We start from the raw sequence: 14882 nt of genomic DNA on the forward strand, positions 1-14882 counted from the left end.
AATACAAGTCACTTTTTGTTAAGTTAAACAGTACAAGGAGCCTGAAAAAGTGGATTAACTGCCCCAGCAATGGTTTAACCATGAACTAGGGATGTGTAAATACATTGTACGTCACTTCTATAAGCCTCTTTAGGGGCATTATCGTATTTCATTCTTGTGGCTGCCTGTGAAGAAGAAAGGGATGCCGTTGGCAGTACTCCGCAAAATTTAAAATGTGTATACCCCTGACTCAGCAGTTCTACTTCTAAGAAGTCAATGCCATAGAAACCCTTGTATAAGTGTGGAAAAATAGATGTACAAGGATGCCAACACAGCATTTTTCCCATTGGAGTGTTATTAGAAATAACCGGAAATTGAAGACTACACAGATGCCCATCAATGGTAAAAGCTTAAATAAATTATGATACACTCACAATGCACACTGCTTTGCAGCTTATGAAGGAAGAGTGGAGAAGAGTGGAGAAGAGTGGAGAAGGAAGAGTGGAGAAGGATTATATTGATGTATAATACTGGATGAAAACAGCAAGTCACAGGACTTAAAAAGAGGAAAACATTTGCTCTTTTGCGTGTGTATTTAAAAATGTGTGTACATAGGGGCGCCTGGGTGGCTCACTCGGTTGGGTGTGCGACTTTGGCTCAGGTCATGGTCTCTAGGTTTGTGAGTTCGAGCTCCGTGCCACGCTCTGTGCTAACAACTCAGAACCTGGAGTCTGCTTTGGAATCTGTGTCTCCCGCTCTGTTTGCCCCTCCTCCACTCATACTGTCTCTCTCTCTCTCTCTCTTCCCCTCTCTCTTTCTCATTCTCTCTCAAAAATAAACATTAAAATTTTTTTTTTAAAGTGTACACATCAAACTTAACAGTGTTTACCCTTGGAAGAAGGGATATGGGGAGGAGGATGAGAATTCCTACTTGTTATGTGCTTCAGGTTTGAATCTTGACAATGATCATATATTACTTTTGTAATTAAAGGACTATTTTGAGAAAATCGAAAACAAACTGGGTCCTAGTTCTACCCCTGCTACTTGTGTTTGACCAACGATTCTCATCTGGGGTAGTTTCGCAACACCCCTTCGCCATTCATCCGACATTTGGCATCGTCTGGAGACATTTCTGGTTGTCACGTTGTCAAGAGGGGTATGTAGCGGGTAGAAGCCAGGGATGCTGCCAAACCTCCCGCAGTGCAGTAGTGCAGAGGACGGCCCCTCCGTAACGAAGAATTACCCAGCTCCAAATGTGGGAGGTACTGAGTTAAGAAATCCTGTGTCAGACTGCAGGGCTACAGCCATGTTCAGGTATGCAGATTGTGCCTCTGACCGTATCAGGGAATGCCATTCACACTGTGAGGAAATCTCTGCACACCATGCAACGTTGTAGTTATTATCAAATGAAAAATAAACATGCAAATTTGTACCCCAGGGGGCAGGCACTGGAGTTTTCTGCTTTATCGTTAGCACCTCGCCCAGAGGCTGGCACATTAAGCAGCCACACGAATGAAGGAATTTAACTAGATATCCCACATAGGCTCTATTATACTCGGTTGGAGCAGATGCTGAAGATTTAAGAATTTAAGGAGAAACTTAAAATTATAGCAGATGATGTCTGCTAATTTATCTTCAGTTGAGGATTGACAAATACTGCTGGTATACATATGTAGCTGTAGAACACCTTGGTTCACTTTTCCCAACGCTTTTTGATAAGAAAATCATGTTTCCTCATGAAAGAATGTCAGTAAAGGACACTATTGTGTCTTATCTTTCTAGAATCGGTTTAATTTTTTTTTTAATTTTTTTTAACGTTTATTTTTATTTATTTTTGAGACAGCGAGAGACAGAGCATGAACGGGGGAGGGAGACACAGAATCTGAAACAGGCTCCAGGCTCTGAGCAGTCAGCACAGAGCCCAACATGGGGCTCGAACTCACGGACAGTGAGATCGTGACCTGAGCTGAATTTGGACCCAGGCGCCCCTAGAATCGGTTTTAAAAATCCCTAGCTATCTAGGGTCGCCTGGGTGGCTCGGTTGTGTCCAACTCTTGATTTTGGCGCAGGTCATGATCTCGAGGTTCATGAGTTCGAACTTCTCCCCCACCCCACCACTCCCCCTCTCAAGCTTGCACTCTCTCAAAATAAACTTAGAAAATATTAAAAAAAATTTTTTTTAATGTTTGTTTATTTCTGAGACAGAGTGCGAGCAGGGGAGGGGCAGAGAGAGAGAGAGGGAGACACAGAATCCAAAGCAGGCTCCAGGCTCTGAGCTATCAGCACAGACCCTGACGTGGGGCTCGAACTCACAAACCGTGAGATCATGACCTGAGCCGAAGTCAGTTGCTCAACCGACTGAGCCACCCAGGCACCCCACCCGACCCCCTGCCAAAAAAAATTTTTTTTAATCATTAGCCTTAGATATCTTTGGGCTGCATACTGAATTTAGTGAAGACTTTTTAAAATCATTTTATTTTAATTTATTTTTAATTTATTTTTATTTTTAAAGTAATCTCCACACCCGATGTGGGGCTCGAACTCATGACTTCAAGATCAAGAGTTGCATGCTCTTCCAACTGAGTGGGTCAGGTGCCCCTTAAAAACATTTTAAACTGTAGACACTGCCTGACTTTGTAAAATAATGTACATTACTTTACTTTGCGTAACAGTGAGGCAGCAAAGCAGAAGGTATTCTTTTTATAATGTTTTATAGTGGAAAAGCTGAAAAATACACAAGAATATTCAAGAATAATGGATTGAAGAGTTTTTGCCGTAGACTTTCTTTTCTTAAGTTTATTTATTTATTTTGAGAGAGAGCATGTGAGCAGGGGAGGGGCAGAGTGAGAGAGAGAGGAGGAGAGAGAGAATCCCAAGCAGGCTCCGTGCCATCAGCATGGAGCCCAACACAGGTCTCAGATTCACAAACTGTGGTATCGTGACCTGATCCCAAACCAAGTCAGGCGCTCAACTGACTGAGCCTCCCAGGCATGCCACCATACACTTTTAACAATTATTGACATTTTGCCAACGGATATCCTTATTTTAGAAAATGGTGACATATGGAGGTTAACAGATAATTAGTGTCAAGTATGTAGACTGAGTCTTTCAGCTTTGAAGTTCTGTGTCCTCTCCTATTCATCCGACTAAAAATTAAGGAGAAAGGTTACGTTTTTTTGAAAATGTATGTGGTTTCGTTGGGTAACTTGAAAGTGAAATTCTTTTGGTAAGACATTCTCATAATTCCTCCAACTTGAGACAATACTGGAGTAATGATGTTCAGAGTTAAAACTGAATTTGTAAAACCCAAATTTAAATCCTTCAGAATGTTACATTATCCATATTTGTACTTTTTAGGTATTCAATTTAGTTTTTCCCTTACTAGTTGTATCTTTACTTTGGAAGAGTCGCTCCATTTGTTTTTTGTTGTTGTTCTTATCTTATTTTTAGTGTGCTTCACTCCTTGGTTCCTTTTGTTTTTCTGAGATGTGACTTAGGATCTTTACATAGGTTGATTTCCTTTCTTTTCTTTTCTTTTCTTTTCTTTTCTTTTTTTTTTCTTGGGGGGGGGAATAAGATTCTTTTTGTTTTGTTTTTTAAGTTTATTTATTTATTTTGAGACAGAGACAGAGACAGAGACAGAGAGAGAGAGAGAGAGAGAGAGAGAGAGAAATGGAGAGAGAGTGAATCCCAAGCAGGCTCTGTCCAGGAGCCCAACATGGGGCTCGAACCCATGTACTGTGAAATCATGACATGAGCTGAAATCAAGTTGGATGTTCAACCGACTGAGCCACCCAGGTGCCCCTGATTTTCTAATTATTATTATTAGCTTTACAGCATATAGATTTGAGGAAAGCTTCTAATTGAACTGTCATTGCACTGTGTCTAGAGTGCTCAATGCACAGAAAACTGCTTCCTTCTGCTTTTGCAAGGTTTTACTGCCTAGAGTAGTCTGCAGGAAGATCATCTTTGTTGGGGTATTGAGGAAGTTTTAGGTAGAAATCAGTGATTGTGGGATCTCTAACTTCAAGAAGCTATGTCTAGGGACTCGGTGGTTAAGAGCAAATTTGTGTAGCTGTGTAATCGTTGCTGAATCATTAGAGATAAATGGGAATTGTCAGATGGTGCTGATTCATTTATTCATTCATATATTCAACACACTGAGCACCTATTATGTGCCACTATGTTGTCAGGTGCTGGGGATATGATGAATAAAACACCCATTGCCATCAATTTACACCATAGTGGGGAGGACAGACATTGATCAAACACATGCAGGATTGTGTAAGTGCACCCCAGGTAAGGAACATGGTTTATGCAGAGGATCCTAATGGAGACTTTGGGGGCAGGGAAGATCCCTGAGGAAGTGATGCCTGGGCTGACACCTGCAGGCCCAGTGGGAGTTGGGTAGGTGAGGGGGAGGGAGAGTGTCTCTGACAGGGAAGAAGCACACTGCTTGCTGGAGGGAAGCCCGTGGTGAGTTCGAGCAGAGAGCACAGGGGAGAGTCACGCCAGGAGAGGCTGGTGGGGACAGACCGGGTGGGATGTGGCCTTAAGGATTTGGTCTGCCTTAATGAAAACCACGGAAGGGTTTTAAGCAAGGAGGTACCGTCAGATCTGTGTTTGGAAAGATGGCTTGGCTGTCTGCATGGAGAACTGACTGCGGGGGCTGAGGAGCCTGCTTCGGGCAGTAGGCTTGCTCTGGCCCTGATGAGAGACGCAGACAGCTCGTGCTAGGACAGCGGCAGTGGGGTGAGAAGACATGCACGGATCTGAGAAACATTTAGAGGTGAAACCAATGGTTTCCTGATGGGTTGGATATGCACGTGAGGAGAAGGTCGTGTAAAGGACGACTCCTAGGTTTTAAAGTTGTAACTCGGCAGATGGTGGAAGCATTCACTGCAACGGGCAGGACAGGGAAGGTCGTGTATTTGGTTATGTGCACGTTGAGTCTGTGGTCCCTTTACCATGTGCCTGTTTCACACAGATTAGAGAATTGTGGCAAATGGAGGTTAACGGGGGGTTTAGCGGTGCCGAGTGTGCAGATTAAGGTTTTTGGCTTTGCAGCATCCCTCCCTCTTGAGCACACTAAAATGAGGGAGCAAGGTTACATTTCTTTGAAACTGTATGTGGTTTCACTATCTTGAATGAGAAATGGACATTCAGGTGTGGACTCAGAGGAGCGCTCTGTGTCGGAGACACAGGTGCCTCATGAGTGGTCTTTCCTTAAGTTCATTTTAGTTGCAGTATCCTTGGAAATGACCTTTTGGGATTGTCTGTTATAAATAAATGGAGAGCTAGAGTAGAATTCTTAGGATCTCCATTGCTGAGTGCGATTTTACAGGCCTCCTAAAACGTTTCTGCAAGTAATTGTTGGGTACCTTGAAACAAAAGTCTCTGTAAGTAAGGGTTGGAGGCACCCGTGCCAGCAGCTTCCGGGAGACTGTAGCTGGATCGGTGTTTCTGAGGTCTGTCCGATGGTCAGCACTGGAATTAGAGTTTTTTGCAAGCCACTCACAAACTTGAAATGTAAGATTAGCTATGGTTTTTCCCTTTTTGTGTTCTTAGTATTTGCCTTCTTAAGGAATGTGCGTTGAGTGAATTGACTGTCTTACCTAACACGTTAATGGTGTGGAGTTTAGCTAGACTTCATGTAATTTAAAGATTATTATTGATGTTAGCTTAGTTTGCTTTTTTTGTTACTATCGTTTTGCATATATCCCCTTTTATAAGAAGGATCTGTGGCTAACACAGTGAAAATAAATAGTAATGTACAATTCATAATTTTGCCATAAATGTAGTGTGCATACAGAGTGTAAGTCTGTATGTGGTCAGATAAATCAGTCTGCAAATATAGCGATGTCACGTGTACTCCCCAAAAAGGAAAGCAAAACCATGCTTATCTGAAAATCAGATTTAACCATATCAGTAATCCATTCCCCAGTACCCTAGGGCTATTTTACTGTGAAACTTTGTCCAATAATGACAGCCCAGAAAGCATTTATGATGTTTGCAAAAGACAGTGCCCTCTCCGGTGAACCAATTCTTTTCTTGAATAAATAATATAAAATTGATGAATTTTGTTACCAAAGCAAGAAGAGAGACCAAGATCCCAGAGACATCATTCAAAGTAGAATGAATTCTATGTGACAAAATTGGGTTTAAGGCCTACTGTAGGTAAGAAGGTCATAAACCCAGGCACAAAGTTATTCTCCTTGAAAAGAAAGCAGGAGTGACTAATGACAAAATTCCTCTATTAAGTGACATGTTGGATATCATATTAGCACGCTATGACGGAGAGCTATTACTGTCACGCGTGTGTGTGTTCTAGTTTTTTACTTTTTGGTCGGACAAAACCACTAATGTAGAGTGTGAATCACCTTCTGGCTTGTTCATGGTACACGAAGGAGGTGTGCCTGACAGCATTTTATTTTTATCAGTAAGAACTCCTAGAATAAGAGATTTTGATTTTAGTTAGGATTGTTTGTGATCGCTGGTGTAGACTGGAAAGGTGTTGAGAATGGCTCTGTGGGCAGCAGGGAAGGGCGTTGTTGGACGAGGAGGTGGCTGCGCGGGAATGCCCGTCGTGTGCCGTCACTCGCAGGTAGCAGCTGGTGGAAACAGTGCGCTTCCTGATTTTGACCGTGTCGGAGACAATAAGGAACTGAAAATAAGGTCAAGTCACAGGCACCAAGTGTGTCCGTCACTGCTGCAGGAAGAGGCGGGCGCTGTATGCAAGCCTCTGCTTTTCCACACGGAGGTACCCCGACTCTCCAGGGGAAAGTGCACACTCCAGTTCTTAAACTTGGGGGATTTGAGAGAGACATTTCTTCGTGACACTGACAAAGCCGTTTTTCTGGTTTCAAATGTTGGAAGTAGCATAGCTCACTGATCCAGTCATTTCTTGATAGGTAGAGTTGGGTATTCGAGGGGCAAAATGTGATTTTTAGTTTTGAGGAGATCAGTGTGAGCAGATAATATTTTGGAAATATGAAATGCCCCTTTTATGTTGTTCCTGGTTTGTTTGTTTGTTTGTTTGTTTGTTTTTACGCTTTGGCCCTTCCTCCTACCTGCTCCAGTCAGGTAGTACTGTGCTCATACTTGAGATGAAGCAGGATGTGACAGAAAACAGACATAAGGAGTTAAAATTTGCCTTTTTTTTTTTTTTTTTCTTTTTAGTTTCTAAAACCTAGTCCGCCATGGGGAACAGAAGGGACTTGGTACACACGCTATAATGGCAGTGTTACAGGAGGGTGGGAGAGACGCTGGTCCCTGTCTCTGGGGTCGAGGAGTGAATGTTGGGACAGCAGAGAGTGAGCAAAGCGGCAGTTTATTGAGCGAAAGCACAAAACTCTGAGAGTTACAGGGGTCCCCACTGGGTTGATGCCAAGGATTTTTGTCCCTTTTTTTTGGGGACCTTATCAGGAACTGGATAACAGTTTGTGAGACTGCTCATGGCACACAGCACAGGCAGGTCTGTGGAATTTATCCTTTTTTTTTCCTTCCCCCAAACCTGCTGCCCTGCAGCCCCCCACCCACAGCCACAGCCAGTCCCCCTCCCCGGGGCCCCTGTCTGTCCCTGCGTGCTGTTAACCCTTTCACTACTCATCAGAACAAAGCTGCTACTTGACAGGAGAAAATAATTCCCTTGCTGAGCGGAGGAAAAGACCGAGGAGAGAAGAGAGCGAGAGGATACATGCCGGCACCGGAGTGTGCAGGCCCTGGGCCGAGGGGACGCTGGGATGACAGCCAATCTAAGCGTCACGCGGGCTCAGAGTACTCTTCAGGGACCTGAGTTGAATTTCCACATCTACCACCACTTGCTTCTGTTCCTGATAACACGTAGTTATGAGTTAGAAGTTTCTTAGTAGAAATGCAATGTAGGAAAGGGTATTCATTAAGCAGAAGCCTGACCCGTGGCTCAAACCACCATTATAAAGCTGGGCATGTGAGAGGAAGGGGCCATCCGCTCAGTCCTAAAGTCCAGTTCTTACGTAGAAATTCTGCTTCACTTTTCTCCTAATAACTGATACCTAAAATTTACCTAAACTTAGCACTTTGCCTGTGTGCCGAGCCCATATGAAGGTGTGGGAAAGTTTAAGAAACTTGTAGCTTATGTGAAGAGTGACTGCTTGAGAATTATGTTTTTAATTTAGTGCAGTATTTTCCCCCTTTCTTGTCTGTATTCTCCCCTCCCCACCTCTTCTGTCTCCCTCCTTTTTCTTCAGGCATGTAGAATCATAGAGCTAGGTGGATTTTAATCACGGATGGCTTTACAAGTCTTTTCTGTACCTTTTTCTCTGTAGCAGTGCCTCATGGAAATTCATCTCGGCCTTTTGTTGCGCTTTGTCATTTTTTTATTTTTTGCGGCTTATTACAAACTTCTTTTGCATTTGAATTTTGAGATGTCTTTTGTGTGGGTGATAGTTTCAATTAGAGTTTTTAAAAAAGAGTTTAAAAAAGTATTTAGTTGTAAAAAAAAACCCATATAGCATAAGATTTATCATCATAACCATTTTTAAATATATGGTTCAGTACTGCGTGTTAGGTATACTCACATTGTGCTATGGATCTCCAGAACTTTTTTCTCTTGCAAAATGGAAGCTCTGTACTTACTGAACAAAAAGTCTCCGTTTCTCCCGCTCCTTGCCCCCGGTGACCACATCCTACTTTCTGTGTCTATGAGTTTGACTGCTTCAGATGCCTCATATAAGTAGAATCATGCAGTATTTGTCTTTTTGTGACTGGCCTGTTTCACTGAGCATAATGTCCTCAGGATTCATCCGCATTGTGGCAGGTGTCCGTATTTCCTTCCTTTTTAAGGCTGAATGATATTCCAGTGTGCTGTGTGTCCCACATTCTGTGCATCTCTTCATCTGCAGATGGACATTTGGGTGGCTTCCGTCACGTGGCTCTTGTGACTAGTGCTGCCTACACGTGGGTGTGCAAGTTATCTCAAGATTGGCTTTCAGTTCTTTGGGATATATATGCCCAAGTGGGATTTGTGGATGCTATTGTAATTCGTTTTTAATTTTTTGAGAAACTTCCATACTATTTTCCACATTGTTGGATCATTTCACTTTCCCACTAACGGGGCACTGGGGCTCCAACTTCTCCAGTTCTCTCCCACACATGTTTTTCTTTCTTTTTTTCTTTCTTTATTTTTTGATAGCGGTGATACCTTGTGATTTCGATTTGCATTCTCTAATGATCAGTGATATTGAGCATCTGTTCACATGCTTGCCCACCATTTAAAAAAATTGTAATGTTTATTTTTGAGAAGGGGGAGGGGGAGAGAGAGGGAGACAGAATCCAAAGCAGGCTCTGAGCTGTCAACACAGAGCAGGACCTGGGGCTCAGACCCACGGACCGTGAGAAAATGACCTGAGTTGAAGTTGGACACGTAACCGACTGAGTCACCCAGGCACCCCTTGTTTCCCTTTTTAATGTCATCTTTGGAGAGGTGTCTGTTCAAATGTCTATTTGCTCATCTTTAAATTAGATTATTTGTGGGTTTTTTTGGTTGTTGAGTTGGAGTTTTTTTTGTAGTCTAGATATTAATCCTTTAGTGGATACATGATTTGCAAACATTTTCTCCCATCCCGTAGGTTGCCTTTTCACTCTGTTGAATGTGTCCTTTGATGTAGTTTTATTTTGAAACTTTAAAAAAGATATTTATTTTAACTGAGTTTGACATTTAACATTGTATAAACTGAGGATGTACAGATGTTACTATGATACATTTATATGTTGTAATAAGCAATATTTATCACATGACAAAATTACTGTGTAGTACTATCCTCTATATGTGTCATACCTTACTTTGGATCTCTATGGCTTATTTACTGCTTGTTACAAGTTTGTACCCTTGAGCACTATCAGTCTTATCCCCCCACTGATGTGCACAAGTTTTTGAGTTAGAGGTGTCCCATTTGTCTATTTTTGTTTTTGTTGCTTGTGCTTTTGTTGTCATAACCAAGAAATCATCACAAAGTCCAGTGTCATGAAGCTTTTGCCCTGTGTTTTCTTCCAGGAGTTTTTTTTTTTTAAATAAATTAAAAAAAACTTATTGATTGATTGAGAGCGAGAGCGCATGCACCAGCAGGGGAGGGGCAGAGAGAGAGAGTGTGGGAGGGGTAAAGAGAGAGAGAGAGACAGGGAGAGAGAGGGAGAGAGAGAGAGAGAGAGAGGGAGGGAGAGAGGGAGAGAGAGGGAGAGAGAGAGGGAGAGAGACAGAGAGGGAGAGAGAGAGAGAGAGGGAGAGAGAGAGGGAGGGAGAGAGAGAATGAATCCCAGGCAGGCTCCATGCTCAGCGCGGAGCTCATATGGGGCTCAGTCTCATGGTGGTGGATGACTTGTGCTGAAATCAGGCTTAACCAACCACCTGGGTGCCCCTCTTCTGGGAGTTTTATGGTTTTAGTTCTTACATTTAAATGTAACTAAATCCATTTTGATTTTTATATATGGTGTAAGGTAAGGGTCCAGCTTCTTTTGTGTGTGGATATCAGTTTTCCCAATACTATTTGTTGAAGAAACTGTCCTTTCCCCATTATGAGTGGTCTTGACACCATTGTAAGCCTTTTTTTTTTTTTTTTTTTTTACCATTGTAAGCCTTTTAACAACTGCATCATGTATGTCATGGACAAACCCCACTCTCTTTGGTTGTGTTGTTTCCAGGTATTTGCTGTAATGTTCACGGAGGTAAACTTTGGTGTAAGCGTGTCCCAATGTATCGGTGCTTTTATTGCTTTGGGAGTCAGGTGTGGGGTTGCTGGATCAGAGGGATATATACTTTCTGATACATTTTGCAAGATTAAAATATTACAAGATTATTTTTCAAAGAGGCAGTAACTTTCGTTTGTACCAGTAATGTTTGAGAGAGCGATAGTATTCTTCTTTATGTAATTCTGGGACAATTGGCATCAGGAAGGCATCAGGATCCCCTCCCAGGGGAGGGATCACATCTATGACTAAAAAACATAAAGGTATTTCTCTATATCATTATATATGTTAGTGCTTAACATTTAAATGCATAAAGAATCCCTATTCTCAAATTTCTATAATCTCAGGAAACCTAAGAGGAAAGAGGACTGACCTGAGTGGCAGAGTTCTATTAACTGGCACTTAACCTAAGCAGGTGCAATCAGTTGGTGTGGAAAACCATGGGCTTTGGTGACAAATCCGGCCTCACAGCCCGATGACAAGTCAGCCTCCCAGCCTTTTGGTGTACGATCCTGGGCAACCTCTCACACTTCAGCCTGTTCACCTATGAAGGGTGTCTGCGCTTTTGCTGTTGACGTTGAATGTGCAGATGACATTTTCGGGACTCCTGTGCTGTCCCGGTTGGCTCTGCTGTAACACAGTGTAACAGACTGGGCAGCTTGTAAACTACAGGGATGTATCTCTCACACTTCCGGAGGCTGGGAGTCCGAGATGAGGGTCCTCTTCCAGGACACGTCTTGTGCCCTCACATGGCAGAAGGGGCTGGGAAGCTCTCTGGAGACTTTTTTATGAGGCACTAATTCCAGTCATGAGAGCTGCACCCTCATGACTTAAGCACCTCTCAAAGGCCCTGCCTGCTCATACCATCACCTTTGAGGGTGATGATTTGAACCTGAATGTGGGGGGAGGGGGAGGGACACAAACATTCAGACCATAGCAAATGTCATTTTCTATTTGTCAAAACAGTCCTCAAAAATAGACTGTTAAAGATGAAACTATGGAGACAGTGAAAAAGATCAGTGGTTGCCAGGGGTTGTGGTCAGGATGGCCAAATAGGCAGAACACAGGATTTTTAAGGCGGTGAAAATACTCACTCTGATGTGGTAATGATGGATACATGCCATTATACATTGTCCAGACCCATAGAATATATAAGACTAAGGCTGAATCATAATGTGAATCATGGACTTTGGGTGATAATGAGGTATGAGTGTTGGTTCATCATTTGTAACAAATGTGCCACTCGGGTGGGGGGATGTTGGTAACGGGAAGGCTGTGCGTGTTGGGGGGCAGGGAATATGTAGGAAATCTCTATCCCTTTCCCTCAAATTTGCTATGAACCTTAAACTGCTCTACAAAATAATCTCTTAAAAACAGTTTTTAAATTATTTTTTATGATCACCACAATAAGTCTAACTAACATCCTTCACCATGCACACTTTCAATTTTTTTTCTTCTGATGAGAATTTTCAAGGTCTACCCTCTCAGCATCTTTCAAATATGCAACACAGTATTATTACGTACAGTCACCGTGCTGCGTATTGTATCACTATGACATTTTACTTTATATCCGAAGCCTTGTACTTTCGATCCGCTTTATGCATTTTGTCCAGCCGTTCCACCCTCGCCTCTGTTAACCATCAATCTGTTTTCTGCATTTGTGACCTTTTAAAAATAAATATTCCATATATAAGTGAGGTCATACATTGTCTGTCTTTGACTTATTTCAGTTAGTGTAATTCCCTCAAGGTCCATTCATGATGTCAGAAATGGCAAGATTTCCTTCTTTGGAGATGAGTTGGGTTAGTGTTGAATCAGTGTTTTCATTTTCTTCAGATCAATACCTAGAAGTGGGATTGCTGGATCATGTGGTGGTTCTATTATTAATTTTTTGAGGAATCTGTATACTGTTTTCCAGAATGGCCGCACTAATTTACATTCACACCAACTGCATGAGGGTTTCTCTTTCTCCACATCCTTGCCAACGCTTGTCTTTTTCTTGACTTTTTTAATGATAGCCATTCTAACAGGTGTGAGGTGGTATCTCATTGTTGTTCTGATTTGCGTTTCCCTGATCGTCAGTGATGTTGAGCACCTTTTCACGTAGCTGTTGGTGATCCGTATGTCTTCTTGGGAAAAATGTCTATTCATATTCTCTGCCCATTTTTAAATTGGATTGTTTGTTTTGCTAGTGAGCTGTAGGAGTTCCTTAAATTAAATTTTGGATATTAACCCCTTTACAGATATATGATTTGCAAATATTTTCTCCCATTCAGTAGTTGCCTTTTCATTTTGTTAATGGTTTCCCTTGCTGAGCAGAAGAATTTTGGTTTAATGTAGTTCCACTTATTTATTTTTGCTTTTGTTGCCTTTGCTTTTGGTGTTGAGGTCATAAAATCATCGCCAAGATCAATGACAAGGAGCTGATTACCTGTGTTTTCTTCTAGGAGTTTTATGGTTTCAAGTCTTACATTCAAATCTTTAATCCATTTTGAGTTAATTTTGTGTATGGTGTAACATAGTGGTCCAGTAGCATTCTTATGCATGTGGCTGTCCAGTTCTCCAAACACAATTTCTGAAGGATTGTGCTTTTCCCATTGTATATTTTTGGCTTGGCTTCTTTGTCATAAATTAATTGATCATATTTGCATGTATTTATTTCTGTGCTTTATATTCCGTCCCATTGATATCTATGTTTGTTTATATACCTAGACCACACTGTTTTGATTATATTTTACTGTAGCTTTGTAATATAGTTTGAAATCAAGGAGCATGATGCCTCCAGCTTTTTTGTTCTTTCTCAAGATTGATTTGGCTATTCAGAGTATTTTGTAGTTTCATACAAATTTTAGGATTATTCTATTTCTGTGGAAAAAGACCATTGGAATTTTGGTAGGGATTACATTGAACCTGTTGGTTGCTTTGGATAGTTTGGACATTTTAACAGTACTGATTCTTACAATCCATGAGCATGGAATATCTTTCCATTTATTTGTATCATCTTCAACTTCTTCCATTAATATCTTATAGTTTTCAGTGTACACATCTTTCACTTCCTTGATTAAGTTTATAACTATAATGCAGTTGTAAGTGGGATTATTTACTTGTTTCTCTTTCTTTTTTTAAATTTTTTTTTTCAACGTTTTTTATTTATTTTTGGGACAGAGAGAGACAGAGCATGAACGGGGGAGGGGCAGAGAAAGAGGGAGACACAGAATCGGAAACAGGCTCCAGGCTCCGAGCCATCGGCCCAGAGCCCGACGCGGGGCTCGAACTCACGGACCGCGAGATCGTGACCTGGCTGAAGTCGGACGCTTAACCGACTGTGCCACCCAGGCGCCCCTACTTGTTTCTCTTTCTGATAGTTCATTATCAGTTCAGTATTGAAATGCAACAGATTTTTGTATATTGATTTATTGAATTTGTTCTAACCATTTTTAAAAAAATGTTTATTTATTTATTTTGAGGGAGAAAGTGAGAAAGGGAGGTGGAAAGAGAGGGAGAGAGACAGAATCCCAAGCTGGCTTTGTGCTGTCAGTGCAGAACCCAATGTGGTGCTTGAACCCACAAACTGTTGAGATCCTGACCTGAGCTGCAACCAAGAGTCGGATGCCTAACCAACTGAACCACCCACGTGCCCCCTAACCATTTTTTTGATGGAGTCTTTAGGGTTTTCTATATATAGCATCATGTCATCTGTAAATAGTGGCAGTTTTACTTCTTCCTGATTTACATACATTTTATTCCTTATTGTTGCCTCGTCGCTGTGGCTAGGACTTCCAGTACTGTTTTGGATAGAAGTGGTGAGAGTGGACATCCTTGTCTTTTTCCTGATCCTAGAGAAAAAAACTTTCAGCTTTTCACTTTTGAGTATGGTGTTAACTGTAGCCTTGTCATCTATGGACTTTCACTTTTAAAAGCTTATTTTGAGAGAGAGAGAGAGAGAGCGAGCGAGCAGGGGAGGGGCAGAGAGAAGGGGAGAGAGAGAGAATCCCAAGCAGGCTCTACACTGTCAGTACAGAGCCTGACATGGGGCTCGAACTCACCATGAGATTATAACCTGAGCCAAAATCAGGAGTCAGATGCCTAACTGACTGACCCACCCAGGCTCTCCTTTATATGACCTTTCTTATATTGAGTATGCTTCCTGTCTACTCACTTTGTTGAAAGGGTTTTTTTTT

The 14882-nt window shown here is 41.9% G+C and overlaps 1 protein-coding gene across 6 annotated transcripts in view; it reads left to right on the plus strand.

The window, feature by feature from the left end:
- CHRNA5 (cholinergic receptor nicotinic alpha 5 subunit) overlaps positions 1-14882 on the plus strand; it is a 59423-nt gene that overhangs the window by 15881 nt on the left and 28660 nt on the right. Inside the window, exon 1 of one of the 6 annotated variants that reach the window (XM_049614428.1) lies at positions 4204-4278. The exons of the other annotated variants lie outside the window; for them this stretch is intronic. The gene's annotated coding sequence lies outside the window, so the exon portion shown is untranslated. Of the gene's footprint in view, positions 1-4203; positions 4279-14882 lie in introns of those variants that run through there. 6 annotated transcript variants of the gene reach the window in all.

Source organism: Panthera uncia (genome assembly GCF_023721935.1).
Source record: "Panthera uncia isolate 11264 chromosome B3 unlocalized genomic scaffold, Puncia_PCG_1.0 HiC_scaffold_2, whole genome shotgun sequence".
Taxonomy (NCBI): domain Eukaryota; kingdom Metazoa; phylum Chordata; class Mammalia; order Carnivora; family Felidae; genus Panthera; species Panthera uncia.